The 8,877-nt window shown below is 45.2% G+C and overlaps 1 protein-coding gene across 1 annotated transcript in view; it reads left to right on the forward strand.

Moving 5' to 3' along the window:
- LOC123745444 (ladderlectin-like) overlaps positions 1–8,877 on the forward strand; it is a 155,442-nt gene that overhangs the window by 91,015 nt on the left and 55,550 nt on the right. The window lies entirely within an intron of this gene.

Genomic DNA, 8,877 nt, shown 5'->3' on the forward strand with positions numbered 1-8,877 from the left:
AGATGTTCGGCAGTCTTCCTAATGGCTGGTGTCAATGCCTATCACATTAAAGAAAAAAAAAGATCGACTGCTTGGTTGTTGTCTGTGGTAAAGTAAGGGAATACACGCAAAACACATAGTATGAATAATGAAACTTTGATTAAATTGAAAGCAAATTAAAAACAAAGACAATTCCTTGGCTATGTACAGTGCAAACAAACAAGTCAAAAAATATAACATAAAAATTAAGAACAGGGATGACGTCACTCTATAATATAAAGACAAAATGAAATAAGCAGGTGCTGAGAATATAGCGCTAGCTGAGAAACATCCACCTGATAGACAGAGCGTATATCAGTTAGTTGTTCACAGCTTGAGAGTGTTACTTATCGTTCGTTACGGCTCGTGACCCTACAACAGTCAACTTTAAAAAAGGTCTAGGGTTACTAAAACTGCTGTTCACAAGAGCGGGTCACCAGTGTAACCCCTTAATAAGTAATGAGCACTTTGTTAAACTTTTCCTTTAGGACTGAAGAATTATACATATAACTTATAATATATATATTGAATACAGTATAATATAAAAACACAGATGGTCAAGTTAACTTATACAACCAAACAAAAAGTATTGTCTCTCACAGATTATAATATAATAACATATGGCACAACATGAATGTTACAGACTTAACTCTACAAAGATGTGATCTCTCCTGACCCGTATCAGCTACTGAACTCTCGCTCTGTCGCTACCCATAATCCTCTCCTTCTCTGCCTCATCCAGGATGAGGGATGGAAACTAAAGACTTTTTAATATTTAAAACTAATTGAACAACCACTTGTTCTCAAACCACATAAGAATGCAAATTAAATATAATAGTTACTTGCAAAATATATAAGTACAATGCCACCTGCTTAATTACAGTAAATAAACAATTATATAAACTTAGTAAAAGTGACATCTGGAACTCCCTGTCTGAACAGGTCCAGCAATTCTAATTTCCCGAATCTAACAGGTATTAGACGTGTGAAGAGCCACCGCGCTCCTGTCCCCACTGATGCTGCCACACCACACGATAATTTACAAAAACACAATATGTGTACATATACAGGCAATGATATAATGAAACAAAACAAGTTATTTTTAATTTATATACGTATTCAGCTAGGAGTACGTAACAGAGAGCACAAGATATTCTAACTTCAATGACTGGTTCAAGCCCAGACATCGACTAAGTAGAGGGTGGTGAGGTGCAGAGGTGCAGGTGTGCAGTCGGCGGGTAACCAATCAGAAGCAGGCAGGCTGGGAATGGTAGTTTGCTGGTTGATGACGGTGGCGAGCCGGCTTGGAGGGAGTGTGGAGTAGGGGGGAGTTTAGGGTACGTTTGCCTCCTGGTCAAAACGTTTTGTGCTACTGGTAGACTTATCTTGAAGGTAGCATCTTATTGTTGTATATATATATATATATATATATATATATATATATATATATATATATATATATATATATATATATATACATATATATATATATATATATATATATATATATATATATATATATATATATATATATATATATATATATATATATATATATATATATATATAAGTAACTTTATGTAGGGAAGAACAGGCTCAATCTCTCTTGAAAGAGATTATCGTCACAATACAAAATGGAGTCTAGTTCACTCCTGCTTCATTCTGTAAACAAGAGACACAGACGCGTCACTGAGAAGAGCCTGCGTCATTCTCTACGTTATCTGCAATGTTCCACCTTTTCTCATCCAAAGGTTCCCTCTCCCACTTGTCAACTTCACCTCTCGCACTCTCACCTCCTCTACTCCAGCTCTCCCTCTACTCTCACCTCCTCCTCTACTCCAGCTCTCCCTCTACTCTCCCTTCTCCTCTACTCTAGCTCTCCTCTACTCTCACCTCCTCCTCTACTCCAGCTCTCCCTCTACTCTCCCTCCTCCTCTACTCCAGCTCTCCTCTACTCTCACCTCCTCCTCTACTCCAGCTCTCCCCTTACTCTCACCTCCTCCTCTACTCCAGCTCTCCCCTACTCTCACCTCCTCCTCTACTCCAGCTCTCCCCTTACTCTCACCTCCTCCTCTACTCCAGCTCTCCTCTACTCTCACCTCCTCCTCTACTCCAGCTCTCCCCTACTCTCACCTCCTCCTCTACTCCAGCTCTCCCCTACTCTCCCCTCCTCCTCTACTCCAGCTCTCCCTCTACTCTCACCTCCTCCTCTACTCCAGCTCTCCCCTATTCTCACCTCCTCCTCTACTCCAGCTCTCCTCTACTCTCACCTCCTCCTCTACTCCAGCTCTCCCTCTACTCTCACCTCCTCCTCTACTCCAGCTCTCCCCTTACTCTCCCTCCTCCTCTACTCCAGCTCTCCCTCTACTCTCACCTCCTCTTCTACTCCAGCTCTCCCCTTACTCTCCCTCCTCCTCTACTCCAGCTCTCCCTCTACTCTCACCTCCTCTTCTACTCCAGCTCTCCCCTTACTCTCACCTCCTCCTCTACTCCAGCTCTCCTCTACTCTCACCTCCTCCTCTACTCCAGCTCTCCCCTACTCTCACCTCCTCTTCTACTCCAGCTCTCCCTCTACCCTCACCTCCTCCTCTACTCCAGCTCTCCCCTACTCTCACCTCCTCCTCTACTCCAGCTCTCCCCTACTCTCACCTCCTCCTCTACTCCAGCTCTCCCCTGCTCTCACCTCCTCCTCTACTCCAGCTCTCCCCTACTCTCACCTCCTCCTCTACTCCAGCTCTCCCCTACTCTCACCTCCTCCTCTACTCCAGCTCTCCCCTACTCTCCCTCCTCCTCTACTCCAGCTCTACCTCTACTCTCACCTCCTCCTCTACTCCAGCTCTCCTCTACTCTCACCTCTTCCTCTACTCCAGCTCTCCCCTACTCTCACCTCCTCCTCTACTCCAGCTCTCCCTCTACTCTCACCTCCTCCTCTACTCCAGCTCTCCCCTTACTCTCCCTCCTCCTCTACTCCAGCTCTCCCCTACTCTCACCTCCTCTTCTACTCCAGCTCTCCCCTTACTCTCCCTCCTCCTCTACTCCAGCTCTCCCCTACTCTCACCTCCTCCTCTACTCCAGCTCTCCCTCTACTCTCACCTCCTCCTCTACTCCAGCTCTCCCTCTACTCTGACCTCCTTCTCTACTCCAGCTCTCCCTCTACTCTCACCTCCTCCTCTACTCCAGCTCTCCCCTTACTCTCCCTCCTCCTCTACTCCAGCTCTCCCCTACCCTCACCTCCTCCTCTACTCCAGCTCTCCTCTACTCTCACCTCCTCCTCTACTCCAGCTCTCCCCTACTCTCACCTCCTCCTCTACTCCAGCTCTCCCTCTACTCTCACCCTCTCCTCTACTCCAGCTCTCCTCTACTCTCACCTCCTCCTCTACTGCAGCTCTCCTCTACTCTCACCTCCTCCTCTACTCCAGCTCTCCTCTACTCTCACCTCCTCCTCTACTCCAGCTCTCCTCTACTCTCACCTCCTCCTCTACTCCAGCTCTCCCCTACTCTCACCTCTCCTCCAAGCATGAAGGCTCTGAGCAGCGGGTGTGCGACCCTTGATGACCGCTCGGGTGGTCACCAATCACTCCTCTCCATGACCTCATTCATCAAGGACTGATTACGTCCTCAATTAAGTCACAACAACAACAATTAAGTTCCAAGAACAATTAGGTCACAACAACAACAATTAGGTCACAACAACAACAATTAGGTCACAACAACAACACCAACAATCAGGTCACAACAACAACACCAACAATCAGGTCACAACAACAACAATTAAGTTACAAGAACAATTAGGTCACAACACCAACAATCAGGTCACAACAACAACAATTAGGGCACAACAACAACAATTAAGTCACAAGAACAATTAGGTCACCACCACAGGACACAGCTGTGAGCCTGACGTCTCACGCTACAAGCATGATAAGCCTCTCTTCTTCCTTAAGTTATCAGGCTATGTCACGACATGCAAATACCACATACACTCTTCTCCGCACGCAGTGTTGCTCGCACGCGCACACACACACACACACACACACACACACACTCACACACACACACACACACACATCCTGGAGTATGCAGCCCCAGCATGGAGTCCATATCTAGTCAAGGATAAGACTTAACTGGAAAAGGTTCAAAGGTTTGCCACCAGACTAGTAGCCGAGCTGAGAGGTATGAGCTACGAGGAAAGACTACGGGAATTAAATCTCACTTCGCTGGAAGACAGAAGAGTTAGGGGGGACATGATCATCACATTCAAGATTCTGAAGGGGATTGATAGGGTAGATAAAGACAGTCTATTTAACACAAGGGGAACACGCACAAGGGGACACAGGTGGAAACTGAGTGCCCAAATGAGCCACAGAGATATTAGAAAGAACTTTTTTAGTGTCAGAGTGGTTGACAAATGGAATGCATTAGGAAGTGATGTGGTGGAGGCTGACTCCATACACAGTTTCAAGTGTAGATATGACAGAGCCCAATAGGCTCAGGAATCTGTACACCTGTTGATTGATGGTTGAGAGGCGGGAACAAAGAGCCTGAGCTCAACCCCCGCAAACACAACTAGGTGAGTACAACTAGGTGAGTACACACACAAACACACACACACACACACACACACACACACACACACACACACACACATACACACACACACACACACACACACCTACCTGTGACGACTCGTGAAAGAGACCTGGGTGTGGACGTAACACCTAATATATCTCCTGAGGCACATATAAATAGGATAACGACAGCAGCGTACTCTACACTGGCAAAAGTTAGAACATCATTCAGAAACCTAAGTAAGGAGGCATTTAGGGCGCTTTACACTGCCTACGTAAGGCCAGCCTTAGAGTATGCCGCCTCATCATTGAGTCCCCATCTGAAGAAGCATATCATGAAACTGGAAAAGGTTCAGAGGTGCCAAACCTAGAAGACAGAAGAAAAAGAGGCGATATGATCACTACGTACAAAATAGTAACAGGAATTGATGAAATCGATAGGGAAGATTTCCTGAGACCTGGAACTTCAAGAACAAGAGGTCATAGATTTAAACTAGCTAAACACAGTTTAGCTAGTGTTTAGCTTGGCTCTTTGGTCCCGCCTTTCAACTGTCAATCAACTGGTGTACAGATTCCTGAGCCTACTAGGTTCTATCATATCTACATTTAAAACTGTGTATGGAGTCAGCCTCCACCACATCACTTCCTAATGCATTCCATCCGTTAACTACTCTGACACTGAAAAAGTTCCTTCACTTGAAAGGGACTCCACTTGTAACGTCTCGCCAATATGAGACCTCACCCCTCACACTGACTCGTTGTCTCCTGTTGCTTAGCCTTTATCCAAAGGAGTACCTTCCCTTTCACTCCAACCTGCATCACCAGCTTTTTCACTAGCCTCTTGTGTGGTACTGTATCAAAGGCTTTCTGACAATCCAAAAATATGCAGTGTGCCCACCCTTCTCTTACTTGCCTTATTTTTGTTGCCTGGTCGTAAAATTCAAGTAACCCTGTGAGGCAGGACATGCCATCCCTGAACCCATGTTGATGCTGTGTTACAAAGTTCGCTCTAGCTGCTCCACTATCTTTCTTCGCACAATCTTCTCCATCAGCTTGCATGGTATGCAGGTTAGGGACAATGGCCTGTAGTTCAGTGCCTCCTGTCTATCCCCTTTCCTGTATATCGGGACTATGTTAGCTGCTTTCCAAATATCTGGCAGTTTGCCTGTTGCCAGTGATTTATTATACACTATGAAGAGTGGTAGGCACAGTTCTTCTGCTCCTTCCTTTAGTATCCAAGGGGAGATTCCATCTGGGCCTGTAGCCTTTGTCACATCCAATTCTATTAAACACTTCCTTACTTCCCCGCTGGTAATCTCAAACTCTTCCAGTGATTCCTGGTTAGCTATTCTCTCTCTTATTTCTGGATTTTCTCCTTGCTCTAAGGTGAAGACCTCCTGGAATTTCTTATTTAGTTCCTTACACACTTCCTTGTCGTTTATAGCGAATCCTTCCACCCCTATCCTTAATTTCATAACCTGTTCCTTTACTGTTGTTTTTCTCCTTATGTGGCTGTGCAGCAATTTAGGATGAGTCTTTGCCTTGCTTGCGATACCTGGTTGATACCTGGTTGATGGGGTTCTGGGAGGTCTTCTACTCCCTAAGCAAGGCCCGAGGCCAGACTTGACTTGTGAGAGTTTTGTCCACCAGGATGTTGCTTGGAGCGGCCCGCAGGCCGCTCCAAGCAATACCCACCACAGCCCGGTTGGTCCGGCACTCCTTGAAGGAAATAATCTAGTTTCCTCTTGAAGATGTCCACGGTTGTTCCTGTAATATTTCTGATGCTCGCTGGTAGGACGTTGAACAACCGTGGACCTCTAATGTTCATACAGTGTTCTCTGATTGTGCCCATGGCACCTCTGTTCTTCACTGGTTCTATTCTGCATTTTCTTCCATGTTCACTCCAGTACGTTGTTATTCTACTGTGCAGATTTGGGACCTGTCCCTCCAGTATTTTCCATGTGTATATTATTTGGTATCTCTCTTGTCTCCTTTCTAGTGAGTACATTTGGAGAGCTTTGAGATGATCCCAATAATTTAGCTGCTTTATCTCGTCTATGCGAGCAGTATATGTTCTCTGTATTCCCTCAATTTCAGCAATCTCTCCTGCTCTGAAGGGGGAAGTGAGGACTGAGCAGTACTCAAGACGGGACAACACAAGTGATTTGAAGAGTACAACCATTGTGATGGGATCTCTGAACTTGAAGGTTCTCGTAATCCATCCTATCATTTTTCTGGCTAATGCAATACTTGCTTGGTTATGCTCCCTAAACGTTAAGTCGTCGGACATCATTATTCCTAAATCCTTGACATGCTGTTTTCCTACTATGGGAAGATTCGATTGTGTTTTGTACCCTGTATTATGTTTAAGATCCTCAGTTTTGCCGTATCTGAGTACCTGGAATTAATCACCGTTAAACATCATGTTATTTTCTGCTGCCCAATCGAAAACTTTGTTAATATCTGTTTGTAGTTTATCAATGTATTCAGCAGAAGTAATTTTCATGCTGATTTTTGTATTATCTGCGAATGATGACACGAAGCTGTGACTTGTGTTTTTGTCTATGTCTGATATGAGAATAAGGAACAGCAGTGGTGCAAGCACTGTACCTTGAGGTACCGAGTTTTTAACTGCGCTCGGACTCGATTTTACTTGATTGACTGTTACTCTTTGTGTTCTGTTCGACAGGAAATTGAGTATCCAGCGTCCTACTTTACCAGTTATACTCATTGACCTCATTTTGTGTGCAATCACTCCATGGTCACATTTGTCGAATGCCTTTGCAAATCTGTGTATACGACATCTGCATTACGTTTTTCCTCTAATGGCTCAGTGATTTTGTCATAGTGGTCAAGTAGCTGTGAGAGGAATGATCTTCCTGCTCTAAATCCATGTTGGCCTGGATTGTGGAGGTCATTAGTTTCCATGAATCTAGTGACCTGACTCCTGATTACTCTCTCAAATACTTTTATTATGTGGGACGTTAGTGCAACTGGTCTATAATTCTTTGCCAATGCTTTGCTACCACCCTTGTGTAGAGGGGCAAGGTGTACAATGTCTATGTATACGTGTACAAGGTGTATTCGATGTCTTTTCATATTGTCTTTCTGCCTCTCTTCTCAACCTGACATATTCATTCCTGGCATTCTGGTATCTTTCTCTGTTCTCCAGTGTCCTGTTATTCCTATAGTTTCTCCATGCCCTTTTACTTTGCTGCTTAGCTAGCTTACATCTCTGATAAAACCATGGGTTTCTCATCTTCCTTTCACCGTTTTCCTTTTCGACTGGGACAAACTTGTTTGCTGCGTCCTTGCACTTCTGCTCATATATTAGGCTGTCTTTCCCCTGAGCTCTGTTTCCCATGCTATATCTGTTAGAAATTTTCTTCTCTCCTCATAGTTTCCCTTTCCGTATGCTAACCTTTTGGTTTCGGTATCCCTCCTCGAGTTCAATACCCCTTCTTCAATCAGGTACTCAAACACCAGTACACTGTGGTCCCTCATTCCTACTGGGGCCTCAAAACCGATTTCTCTTTTGTCGCAGTCGTTCAGAGTGAAGACTAGGTCGAGTCTCGCTGGTTCGTCATTTCCTCTCATCCTTGTGGGTTCTCTGTCTGACATGCTGGGTTAAAAAGTTTCTAGTCACCACCTCCAATAGTTTGGCTCTCCACATATCCTCGCCTCCATGCGGTTCCTTGTTTTCCCAGTCAATCCTTCCGTGATTGAAGTCCCCCATGATGAGCAGGTGGGATCTATTTCTACAGGCAGCAGAGGCTGCCCTCTCAATTATAGTGTTAACGGCCATGTTGTTTTCATTCTCTTGACTGGGTCTTCTGTCATTTGGTGGAAGGTTGTATATTACTGCTACTACTATTCTTGGTCCTCCCATTGTCATGGGGCCTGCTATGTAGTGTCTGAACCCCTCACAGCCTGGGATAGCCATCTCCTTAAAACTCCATTCCTTTCTCATGAGTAGGGCCACTCTGCCTCCTCCCCTACCTTCCCTCTCTTTCCTTACTACTGTGTACTCCTGGGGAAACACAGCATTCGTTATGATTCCAGAGAGTTTTGTTTCATTGAGTCCGATTATGTCTGGGTTCACTTCTTGTGCTCTTTCCCTTAGTTCACTTGTCTTGCTGTCTTGCTTGCGATCCCATCTATGTTCGAGTACATCACCCTGAAACTGACTCTCTTCTGCTTCTACTCTGGGGAAGGGGGGGGGGGAAGCTGTGGGATCTGGGGTGAGTGGGAGCTAGGAGGATCTGGTACGGGAGACTGGTGGAGGAGGGAG

This window comes from Procambarus clarkii, chromosome 44 (genome assembly GCF_040958095.1).
Source record: "Procambarus clarkii isolate CNS0578487 chromosome 44, FALCON_Pclarkii_2.0, whole genome shotgun sequence".
Classification (NCBI taxonomy): domain Eukaryota; kingdom Metazoa; phylum Arthropoda; class Malacostraca; order Decapoda; family Cambaridae; genus Procambarus; species Procambarus clarkii.